The 11,132-nt window shown below is 47.1% G+C and overlaps 1 long non-coding RNA gene across 11 annotated transcripts in view; it reads left to right on the top strand.

The window, feature by feature from the left end:
* The first annotated feature begins 941 nt into the window (after positions 1 to 941).
* Positions 942 to 11,132, top strand: part of LOC142435610 (uncharacterized) — a 68,946-nt gene continuing 58,755 nt past the window's right edge. For all 11 annotated transcript variants that reach the window (XR_012781590.1, XR_012781591.1, XR_012781588.1 and 8 more), the window contains exons 1-3: positions 942 to 1,075; positions 5,147 to 5,257; positions 6,009 to 6,193. This is a non-coding gene — a long non-coding RNA (uncharacterized LOC142435610). The remainder of the gene's footprint in view (positions 1,076 to 5,146; positions 5,258 to 6,008; positions 6,194 to 11,132) is intronic.

Below are 11,132 nucleotides of genomic sequence, written 5' to 3'. Positions count from 1 at the left end.
AAAGGTGAACCTGAAGCCTGTTTGCTCAAATCACAGATCTGGGGATTGACGGGAAAGACAAACTTTGAGATACCATTTGTCACAGGTGCTAACATTTCTTAAGATGCTGCTGGCGCAACGAGAAGTGGCTACTGGGCGGGTGAGGACAGAAATCTTGTCTTCTATGTGCATAGTTGTCATGAGGGTGCATCCCCCAACTTTGAAAGAGGATTTGAATTTCACAACGAATAGGCAAAACGACTTTTATCAGTTGGTCAGGTCTTTTGGATGTAGTTTTTTACCAAAGACCTGAACTGAAAATAATTGAAGCCACTGGGTCATGTCGTCAATAAATGAAAACAAAGGTTCTAAGTGGGAAGGAAAAAAAAAGGCGATTTAACCGAGAGGGGAAGAGTTTGAGTTGAATTTGTATTGGGGTGGGGAATAAAGGAGGGGCAGTTTCATCATGGCTTTAGGTTGGAAGGGCTTCAGAGAGTGCCTTGGCCACTTCTTCCCTGAAATCAAAACTGGGTGGCAGACACAGAGCCAGGAAACAACCCAGCCTCCTGGCCCAGCGCGCGCCCACCTTCCACCCTGCAGGTGGCTGCAGTGTAATCCCCTGCGCTTCCCAAAATTCCCAAGGAAGCAGCTACTGCCCATTCCAGGGGATCCAAGGCCGGGCAGGGGGCAGAAGGAAAGCCCCTGTGGGGGTGCACGCTGCCTGGTCCAGATCGGGTCGCGCACGTCTCCGGGGCACCGCTCCCAGGTAAAGGCTGCACGGGAAGACCTCGGGGCCCAGAGCGGGTTCCCCTTGGAACCACAAGCCATCAGTCTGCAGGGCCTCCAGAAGCCACGCCCCTCGGGCAGGTCAGCAGCCAGCCCAGCCATGGCCTCCAGGGCCCAACTAGCTGCAGCAGCAGGTATGGGGGCACTTCCGGGTCACCGGGGTCGTGGGGGCGGGACTTCCGGAAAGCGGAAGTGAACGTACGCGGCCGGTGGACGACGGTGGCGGCAGCGGGGCCATGTTCGGGCCTCGGCGCGGGCCTGGCGGTCCCGTGGGTCCGGTTCTCCGGGACCCCCGACGACGTCGCAGCCGGTAACGGGTCGTCTCCGGGGTCGGGGCCGGGGCGGCGCGTCGGGAGGGCGGCGGGTCCAGCGCGGCGTGAGGAGGCCGGGCCGCCGGCCGCAGGGTGCTCGGCGGGGCGCGAGCGCAGCCCCCGCGGCCTCCCGGCGCCCCGCTCCCCGCCTGCAGCCGCGCGGCCCACCTGCTGCTCCGGCGGACGGAAGGGCGCCCCGCCGCGCCTTTTACCTCAGAGCGCCCTCAGAGGCCACGCAGGCCCGGGGTCGCGCGGCGGGAGGAGGAGCCGCTTTGGCGCATGCGCGCGCCGAGGCTGCAGCCGTGCGTCCTAGGGACGTGCACGTGGCGACGTCGCCGCGCGGGGGCGGGGCCAGCGCCGCGGGGGCGGGGCTCTGGCCTCGGCGCGGACCTGAGTGCGCTGCGACCTGGTTCGGCGGCTCCGCGCGGTCCAGCGATGGTGCAGGAGGAGTCTCCGCGCGCTGAAGCGCCGCCCCGGCAGGTGAGGCGCACCTGCGGCCATCCTCGGGATCCAGGAGGCCGTGTTGTCTGTGCTGCTCCGCAGCGGCCGGGGCCCTGCAACCTTGCTTCCCTCCGACCCCTGCGTCCCTGGCGTCCGCGCGGCCGACTCCAGCGTGGGCGAGGCGGGGAGCCCCCGACAACCAGCCTGCGGGGTTCGCGTCCTCCACGGCTCCCTTCAGGTTGTTGTTAAGGAGCTCGGACCTTGCCCTCTGCCCCGGGATGACCTGAAGCCGACGTTCTGAGCGTTTGTTTTCAGTTTCTCCTCGGACTATTCAAAGTTGCAACGACCACTTCATGTAATATCACTTATCTCCTTGTATAACACATTAACACGCTGGGAAAATACTGGGGAATTCCAGGCTTGACCTGTGATGCCTAGGAGAAGCAGAGTTCAGATCTACAGAGTCTTTGTCTGAAGCTGTGGCCATCAATCCAATCTCAACCCGCCCATTTCCAACAGAAACACCATGGTTCTTACGAACAAGAACGAATTCATTGGCTACTTTTTTCTGTGCGTATGAATAACGGGGAAGGCATTTCCCTTTAAACCTAGATCCGAAAACACGGTCAGTTGATTTGATAAATGTAATTACAGCATTCAATACATAACCCACATGACAAGGATTTCATGCCTGTCCTTGCATGCATCAACGATGTCCGCGTAGCCCCCTTGCGTACAAAACAGCATCTGTACACTTTACTTCATAGAGTTACCAAACACCTTCCGTTTGGAATAAAATTCAACTGGTGAAGTGCAGTAAGACCGAGTGAAATATCGTCAGGTGTGTTCACCTGGAGGACAATAATTGCATGGGATGTGAATAATGTTGGGACAGACCATCTGGTCTCACAAGTTGCCTCAATACATGTCAATCTTTAGACAAGGGGTGACTTCAGGTCTTTTTTTCCTGCTCTCTCTCCTGGCCCCCTTTCCTGACTACCCTCTTTTTCCTTTCTCTCCCTCTACCCCTTTCTTCCACTTCCTCTTCCTCCTCTTCATCCTTCTTCTCCCCTCCTCCTCCCCCTCTCTTTATCTCTTTCTCATAAAGTGGACAGGACTACCAGGCTATTGTGAGTCTCAATGGAAGCATGACAGGCAATGGACCTTTATATATTTCCTTTATAACCATGTGTTGTCAGGTGTCCTTGGGTCAGTTCTGACTCCTAGCGAGCTGATGCACAACAGAAGGAAACACTTCCCAGTCCTGCCCTGTCACAGTTGTTCTCTTTCTGAGCCATTGTTGTAGCCACTGTGTCATTCCGTTTCTCATTTTTCGCCTCCCCTCCACATCACCCAGCATGATGTCCTCCAGGGACTGGTCTCCGCTGATCATTTCTCTGCAAGGCCGCACCCCTGAGGAGCAGTATGTCTGTACTTCTTCCAAGATAGATTTCTTTGTTCTTTTGACACACTATGGTGCTTTGAATATTGTTGATCAATACCATTATCAAATGCATTATTTACTTTTCCTTTGGTCTTCCTTATTCAATATCCAACTTATACATGTGTTTAAGGTGACTGAAAATAATAAGTCTTGTGCTGTAAGGCTGACAATATACTTTTGACCAGTCGCAGCCTTAACAATTTCACAGTTATCTTGTGTGCCACACACCTAGTGTCACACCTGAGTCAGAATTGATTCAAAGACCACGTGAGCAGCAACAAAGTGTGAAACGCTATTTGATTGTATTTTGAAGACAAGGACCATGATTCCATAGCACAATCCCAAATGTGTCATCCTCAATTAATTTTGACTCATGTGAATGCCATAGTTCTGATTAGACCTGTGCTACATAGACCTCCTTTATGAAAATCTTCATTTTTCATAGGAATGAAGTGACTTGGAGGAGAGGAATTGCATTTACTATCAAAAACAGTGTTTGTTTTCCAGGTGTTTTTCAAGTAAATTATTATCATGGAATAGCCGGCAATACTTTATCATAAACGATTCATGAGAAGTACAATATTTATAAACACAGATGACTAATTTTTAAAAATCATTTTATTGGGGGCTCATACAACTCTTATAACAATCTATACATACATGCACTGTGTCAAGCACATTTGTACATTTGTTACCATCATCATTCCCAAAACATTTGCTGTCTATGTGTGCCCAAGGTATCAGCTCCTCATTTCCCCTATTATTTTGTCATTTCTTAACACTGACGTCTCCCTTCACCCACATTTCTGTTCTCCACCCCCCATGGAGTAGGTTATATGTATGTAGATCCTTGTAATCGGTTTCCTCTTCAGATAACTAATTTTTTAGTAAGTTTCCTATTAATTATTTGAGGGGTGGTTTTCATTTTCGACCATCCGCTCTGCATATAAGAGTTTAAACCATCCATCAGTCCACTCAGATGCTACCACCCTCGCCATTGTCTCTTTTCCCTCTTAGGTGTCTCTATTCACCCTTTCACCCCATCAGTCCCTGTCAACCTCCTGTGCTTTGCTTCATCTTTCCATCTTTCCCTTCCTGTCCCTGGAAACCTCTACAGCCTGTTCTCTTTGGATTGACAGTCTCTGTCTTGGGTGTGATCCTAATGATAGTGGTCTCCTACAATCTCTCTTTATGACTTACTGACTTCACTCAGTCCCATGTTCTCCTGGTCCATTCAGATAATGAGGTACTTCCTTTTTTTCAGTAATAAATAATATTCTATTGTGTGTATGCCCTAGAGTTTATTTTGAAGCATTTTTCTACTGATGGCCGTTTGACCTGTTGCATCGTCTTGCTCAGTGAACAGTGCTGAAGTGATTGATCATGGGAGTGCCTACTGTCTATCCATGTGATCACTCGTAATTCTTTAGGGTGTATCTTCCGCAGAGGTATTGCTGGTTCCTAACAGTTTCTATAAGCAATTATTTGAGATGTCTCCATATCACTTTATACAGTGGCTGTACATATTTGCATTGTAAGTAAGAGTCCCACGGGCGTAGATGAGAGTTCCAATCTCATCCTGCACTCCCCAGCACTTGTTGCTTCTGTGCTTTACAATCAGGTTGTCGTTGTTGGTGCAAGGTGATAGCTCATCGGTGCTTGGATTTGCTTCTCCCAGATGGTGAATGATTGTGAACAGTTTGAATGTTTGTGAACTTTTTCCTAGCCATTCCATGACATTTTTGATGAGTTGTCTGTTCCTGTCCTTTGTCCACTTTTTTATTGTAATTTTTTCCTATTGAGGTGTTTTAGTATTCTATAGTTTTAGAAATTAGTCTCTTGTCTGTTGTGCTATTGTTAAAATCAGTTCCAAGTCCATGGAATCCATTTCATCTGTTGGTGATAGGTTGGGACGCACTTCAGTTTCATAGTTTCAGTAAGTCTCTCTTATCTATTTTGTCTTCTACTGTGTGTACTTCACGCTTAACACCTGACAGTACGACCATGTCTTGCAATAGGGCTCTTAACTGTGTTAAATGCTCAATACATAGGCACATATCACTTGCAAATACAGTTTAATCTTTTTAGGGATTAAACCAACAATTTCCAAACCATCACTTTCTCTTCCTTGTTTAATGAGTGGATGAGCTGCCCGCCCTCATGGACACGTCTGCTCTGTCCCTAGGTGTCCCTGTGCGTTGGAATTGACTAGAAGACAATGGCCATGAAGTTCAGGGTTTGATTGAGGCCTCAAATCTGTTCTCATCATTGATGACTATTGACCTTTTACTAGAAGGTAACACACTCCTCATGTTACTTCAAACATAAGACCTGTATAATAGCAGAGAGTATGTGATTACAATGAGTAAATTCATAGGCGGCTCTCTTATCTACTATGAACATTCGGCCAAGGATTTTTGTCATCCTGTGATGAACACAATGCTCTACTGAGATCTGGGACACAGATATGTGTCAGTACAGCCCCATGCCCATGCATAAATATTTGCTTATGATGCCTTAGACCCTTTGACCCACTGAGCTGGCCGGTTCTCTGAATTCTCTCCCCATCCCAACCAATCTTGTCTCCCATGGGACATCAGTTACATCATAGGCATACCTGCCTGGACAACTCTATTGAATATGGATGTCTAATGAGCCTCAGGTTCAATCCCTTCTCTGCAAGGACACGCAGGAACCATGTATGCAGCAAATAATTTTATTTGAACAATTTAATTATCTAGGGACACTACACAGAGAGGAGGGGAGACTGAGAAAGGTGAGGCGGGGGAGGAAACCTGTCTTCTAGGAGGAGAAGATGAGCTGCAGAGGGAGTTGTTCCTACTGGTCATTCTGGTTCCATGGGGAAGGGAGGCCTGTGGGCGTCCATGCAGGTACCTTGTGTGGGGAAAAAAACCAGGGAAGGGTGTTAAGTCAGGCTGATCTTAAAAGAGTCTCGAGTATTCAGGTGTCTAGAGTTGATTATCTGTCAGGTAGAAGAGTTTGACACCTTCTCATATGGAATCTAATAAGGTCTGTCTCTAAAATAGGTAACTGTCCACTTGGAATGATTCCAAGGATGTGGGGATGATGGAAGCACGGGTTTCATGATCCAAGAAGACTTGGCCTTGGGAATGAACCTAACTCACTGACCTGAAACATCATGACCTTAAAAACTACCTTTAAAAAGAGCAAAAGGAAACAAAATAGAAGAGGAGAGCCTGGTGCTACATGGGTAAGTTGTCCTCTGGAAATCAAAATGTCAGCTGTTTGAACCAACCGGTCCTTTTGCAAAGAGAGATGGGGCACTTAGCTTAAGCCGACATAAAGAAGTTCGGAGCCATTTAAAATTATTTTCCAGGGTCTCCATTTTACAGTAGAATTAAGAGCAACAAGTTAGTTACAAAAACCGGTGTACCATTTCAGTTAGGCACTTGGCAACCTATTGCAAGGTTGGGGATTCCCTCACACCAGCTGTAGTGAGGAGAAAAGGGAGACTGTCTGATTAAGGAGAGGGCAGGAAAAAAAGGGACAGACTCTCCACCAGAAAGATTGACAGAGTAGCTGCAACGATAGGCTGTAACTGATTTAAAACATCGTGAGGACGGTACAGAACTGGTCAGTGTCTCCTTGTGCTGTGCATTGTGTCACGGTGAGTCAGGGCCAACGTGACAGCATCTATCCACAACATTAACACGATTCAGGATTGCATGGGTGGCAGGGGGACCATGAATCAGGAAATGTCATCTGAGGACATAATTTTGAAGAATCAAGAAAAAAAAACTGTTACTGCAGAGAGTTTACTGATCCCCAAACCCAAACCTCTGTCATCCAATTGGTGCTGATTCCTCCAGGAACCTACAGGCCAGACTGGAGCCTCCACTGTGGGTCTCTGAGGCTGGAACTCTGTGGGAGCAGCAACCTCCCCCTCCTCCCATGGAGCAGGTCACAGTTACCAAGTGCTAATCTGCCTAGCAACCCGACCCTTACCCACCTCCATACCTACAGCCCATGTGAAATCCCTGTGGGAGATCCTTACCTGGATGGGAAGGGCAGCAATGAACACTGCTCATGGTAACTTACCCTGAAAGTATCTGAGTCAGGGAAGGGTTCTTGGCAACTTTGGGAAAGAGTTAAGACAATTATCTGTGAAGAAGAACAAAAAAGACGAGGGAAAGGGGTCAGCATCCAACACTAATAACACTAAGGATTCTGTGTAAATACTGGCGCTCATGACAAATGGTTTACAGAGTAAGAATTTAAGTGAGATCGATGTGTTACCTGAAATTATGCTTACCTGCCAGGTCAAATAGAAATGCATGTAAAAGCATGGCTGAGTTGCCTCGTTTGATGGCATGGACCACGTTTGCCTCAGGAATCTCTTCCTTGATAAAATCCAAGGTCTCAAAGTCTTCCTTGGACACAGAAGTGGTTCTTGCTGAAAAGCGGCATACACAGAGCAGGAAGTTTCCATGAGAAATTGTGGCTATACAGAGGAGGCAGATGTTCAGGGGCTACAGTAGAACTCCTTATTTGTAGTATGATCACACAATCCCTATAAATGGTTAAGGTGCTGTGTCCTATCTGGCTGCTGTGAGTTGGAAGCGACCTCATGACAATGGCTGTGGGTCTGCTTTTGGTTGTGTGTGGATGTTGGCTGGGGACGCCATGGGAGCATGGCTTCACTCTGTGCTGCTGAAAGATCGTGCATTCTGGTAAGCCCTAAGGGTTGCAGTTTTACCTGGCCCTCAGAGAGTCGTGGGCTGCATTTGTCTCCATGGGAATTGGTTAGGTTTTGGAACCAAGGGTGGAGCAAATGGTCAATTCACATGGATGTCAACAGGACGGTTGTTAGTTTAGTGCACCCAGAGGGGCCCTGGGACAGAGGCCTGGTGATCACCTTCCAAAATACCATCTACTGAAAACCAAGAGACGCGCAGTGGTACTCAAGCACATGGATTGATCACCACGAGTTGGCATGGAATGATGGGAACTCAAGGGACATCATGAGGAATGAATGGTCATGTGACATTGCACCCTGCCCGTTGTGACTTGAATCTCTGACGAGAGAGACATTGATTCCTCCTTTGAGGGGTGAAGCTGATACTTAACCCATAAGTCCAGCCGTTTTGGTAAGTCCTAATGCTTCCACAGTTTCATCGAGCATTATCAAAACTTTCTTCTGTGACATGGACAAGTTCCACAGTATTGTTGGGTGAATCTTGGAGGAACATAAATAAGTGAACAAAAAATATATTTATATTCTTTCTGGCATTGCAAGGACAAAGGACTCAAAGTGACGGTCTATAGACATGTAGGGCCCTCCCACTGTTCCTCACAGAGTTGTTATGAAGAGTCAGAATCAACTTGGTGAAGCCTAACTACCACCATCACATTTAGGAAGGAACTTGAAAAGTTAGTGAAAAAAATGAAATTGAAAGCTCATGGACTTCCCCCCGCCAACTCCTTGAAGCTCCCTCACGTGCAGTGATGTATATGTACATCGGAGTCTGAGGAGCCACGATGGCGATGCTAAGTGAGTTTTGGACTCTGAATGGCCAAGTCGGTGGTTCCAACTACTCAAGCCCTCCTCATGAGAAGAATGAGGCTGTCTGCTCTATGAAAGATTTACAACGACTCTGACATCCTGTACAGGGTCACTCTGAGTCAGAAACGACTCAATGGCAGTAGGTTGGGTTTCTGGTGATGTGCTGATCTGTAGATTGATAACCGAGTGATGCTGAAGCTTTTAGTGAGAGTATATGAAAAGGATAAGAGTTACAGAGGGAGAGATTAAATTGATTTGTACGGCACCCAATGGGGCGCATAATTTCATTTATTAGTTCCTTATTTCCATTTCACTGTGCTGCTACTCAATTTTTTATCAAATGCTTAGATGCTGAGCCATTGAAAGTGCAGAATAAACTTCAGGACCATTAAAAATACTTAACAAAATAAAGGGACGAAATCTGGACCAAGAGCCACCTGATTTGTAACAAAATATCTCACTTGAAGAAAGGGTCGTGGAGACTGACATAGTTTCCTCAGTCTTATGGGAATCAGCATAGATCTTAAATGATTGATTGGGATTGCTTTGGAAATCTACTCTGCTCATGACAGGATGGCCTTGGTATCGTACTCTAGCTGGTTCCCTTAGGCTTTAGTTCTTAAGGTTGCCTTTAACGGACTCAGAACCTTGCCCTCTGCCCATTGGCTGACATTAAACAAACATACTAAGCATTCGCTTTCAGTTTTTCCTTTGATTATTCAAAGTTGCAAGTGCATATAATATCACTTATCTCCTTACATAACACAATATGCTGGGAAAATACAGGGTATTCTACCTGGCGTGATCTCTGATGCTTAGCAGAATTAGAATTCACATCTATAGAGTCTTTGTCAAAAGCTGTGGCCATCAGTCCAATCTCAACCCACCCCTTTCCTACAGAAACACATGGGACTTACCAATACCAACAAATTCATTGGCTGCTTCTCTCTGTATGTTCATAACGGGGAAGGCATTGCCCGTTAAACCTAGAACATAAAACATAGTTGAATTGGTGAATGTTGTAAAGCCATTCACTACATCATCTGGTTGATTTGGATTTCATGTCTGGCCTTGCGTTCAATATACACTGAGTCACTTTGTGTACAAAATAGTATCTACACTTCATGGAGTTCCCAAAGACCTCCCATGAGGAATAAAATGCAACTGGTGAAATGCAGGAAGACGGAGTGAAATCAACCGAGGTGTGCCTCTGCGGGCTCATTCCATTACGTGACACCTGTAGAACCGCTGATTCAAACCATCAGCATGGACACCAGTGACTCCATGGCTCCGTGGTTAGCAGAGAGGATTACCTTCCTCTCTGGGCTGCAGACACACTGATGCATGTTCAGTGTGATGGTGTTTACATTTGTCACAACTGAAATGTGAACCTCAGAAGGGCAATTCTTCTCATTGGAAAGAAAATTTTGCCTCAAAGCCAGTGAGGGACATGCTGGTGGTCTTTGGCGTCCCTCTGTGGGATCTGGAGTGTTGTCTGTGGGTCTGACCTCTGTGGTGGGAAGGAGATCCTGCACTTGTCACTGTCTTCTCAGTGTGCTCCTCTGAGCCATTCATGCAGAACCAGAGATGTCTTCTCGGTGTGAAGCTCCTCCAACCTGGCTTGATACAGAGACTTGAGTCCCTCGTGTTACTCTGTCTTCTAGACAAGAGTTAATCAGCCACAGGAATAAGTTATTACCTTTGGTCTTAGGACTGTGGCCCACAATGCATTTTCATACAGATGTTGTTAGGGGCCGTCAGTCGGTTCCGACCCTCAGCGATCCTGTGCGTAAGAGAAGGCAGCAGCACCGGGCCCTGTGCCATTCACACAGTCCTTGGTGTGAGTGCATTGTTGTGGACTCTGCATCAGTCCATCTTACTAGGGGCTTCCTCTCTTTCTCTGCCCAGCTACTTTAACGAGTGTGTTGTCTTTATCCGGGGATTGGTCTCTCCTGATAGCATTTCCAGTCAGTAAGAGGAATTCTTGCCACCCTTGACTTTAAGGAGCACTCTGGCCTTACTTCTTGCAAGATAAACTTGTTTGTCTTCTGGAGTCTGTGATACTCTCAAGAGTAACCCGATGGAAATGCATCACTTCACCTGTGGTCCTCCTCTTTCAAACTTTCACAGGCAAAAGAGGTCATTGGAAATACCATGGCTTGGGTCAGGTGCACCTTAGTTTGCAAAGTAACATCTTTGCTTTTCAGCACCTTGTGCAGCAAGTACACCTGATGCAATAAGTCTTTTCCTCTCTTGTTGCTGCTTCCAGCCATTGGTTGTAGATCCAAACAAGACAAAATCCTTCACAGTTTCCATTTATTTTCACCCTTTATCACGATGTTAGCTATTAGTTCAGCTGTGAACATTTTGGTCTTCTCGACACTGAGTTGTAATCTGCATTGGAGGATGCAATCCTTGATCTTCATAAGAAAGCATTTCAGCTCCTGCTCCCTCTAAGCAAGCCAGCTTGTTCAGAAGCCTTCTCCAGTCCTGATGCCTCTTTCTTCATATGATCTTGCTTCTCTGATTATTTGCTTGGCATACAAATTGAAATGTAGTGTGAAGGGATACACCCAAGACACACTGCCTTCATGAATGTCAGGCAAGCGTGCCGCGTGCTCTTGTC

Source organism: Tenrec ecaudatus, chromosome Y (genome assembly GCF_050624435.1).
Source record: "Tenrec ecaudatus isolate mTenEca1 chromosome Y, mTenEca1.hap1, whole genome shotgun sequence".
Taxonomy (NCBI): Eukaryota; Metazoa; Chordata; class Mammalia; order Afrosoricida; family Tenrecidae; genus Tenrec; species Tenrec ecaudatus.
Note: the sequence above shows the minus strand (reverse complement) of the source record. Positions and strands in the feature narration are given on the sequence as shown.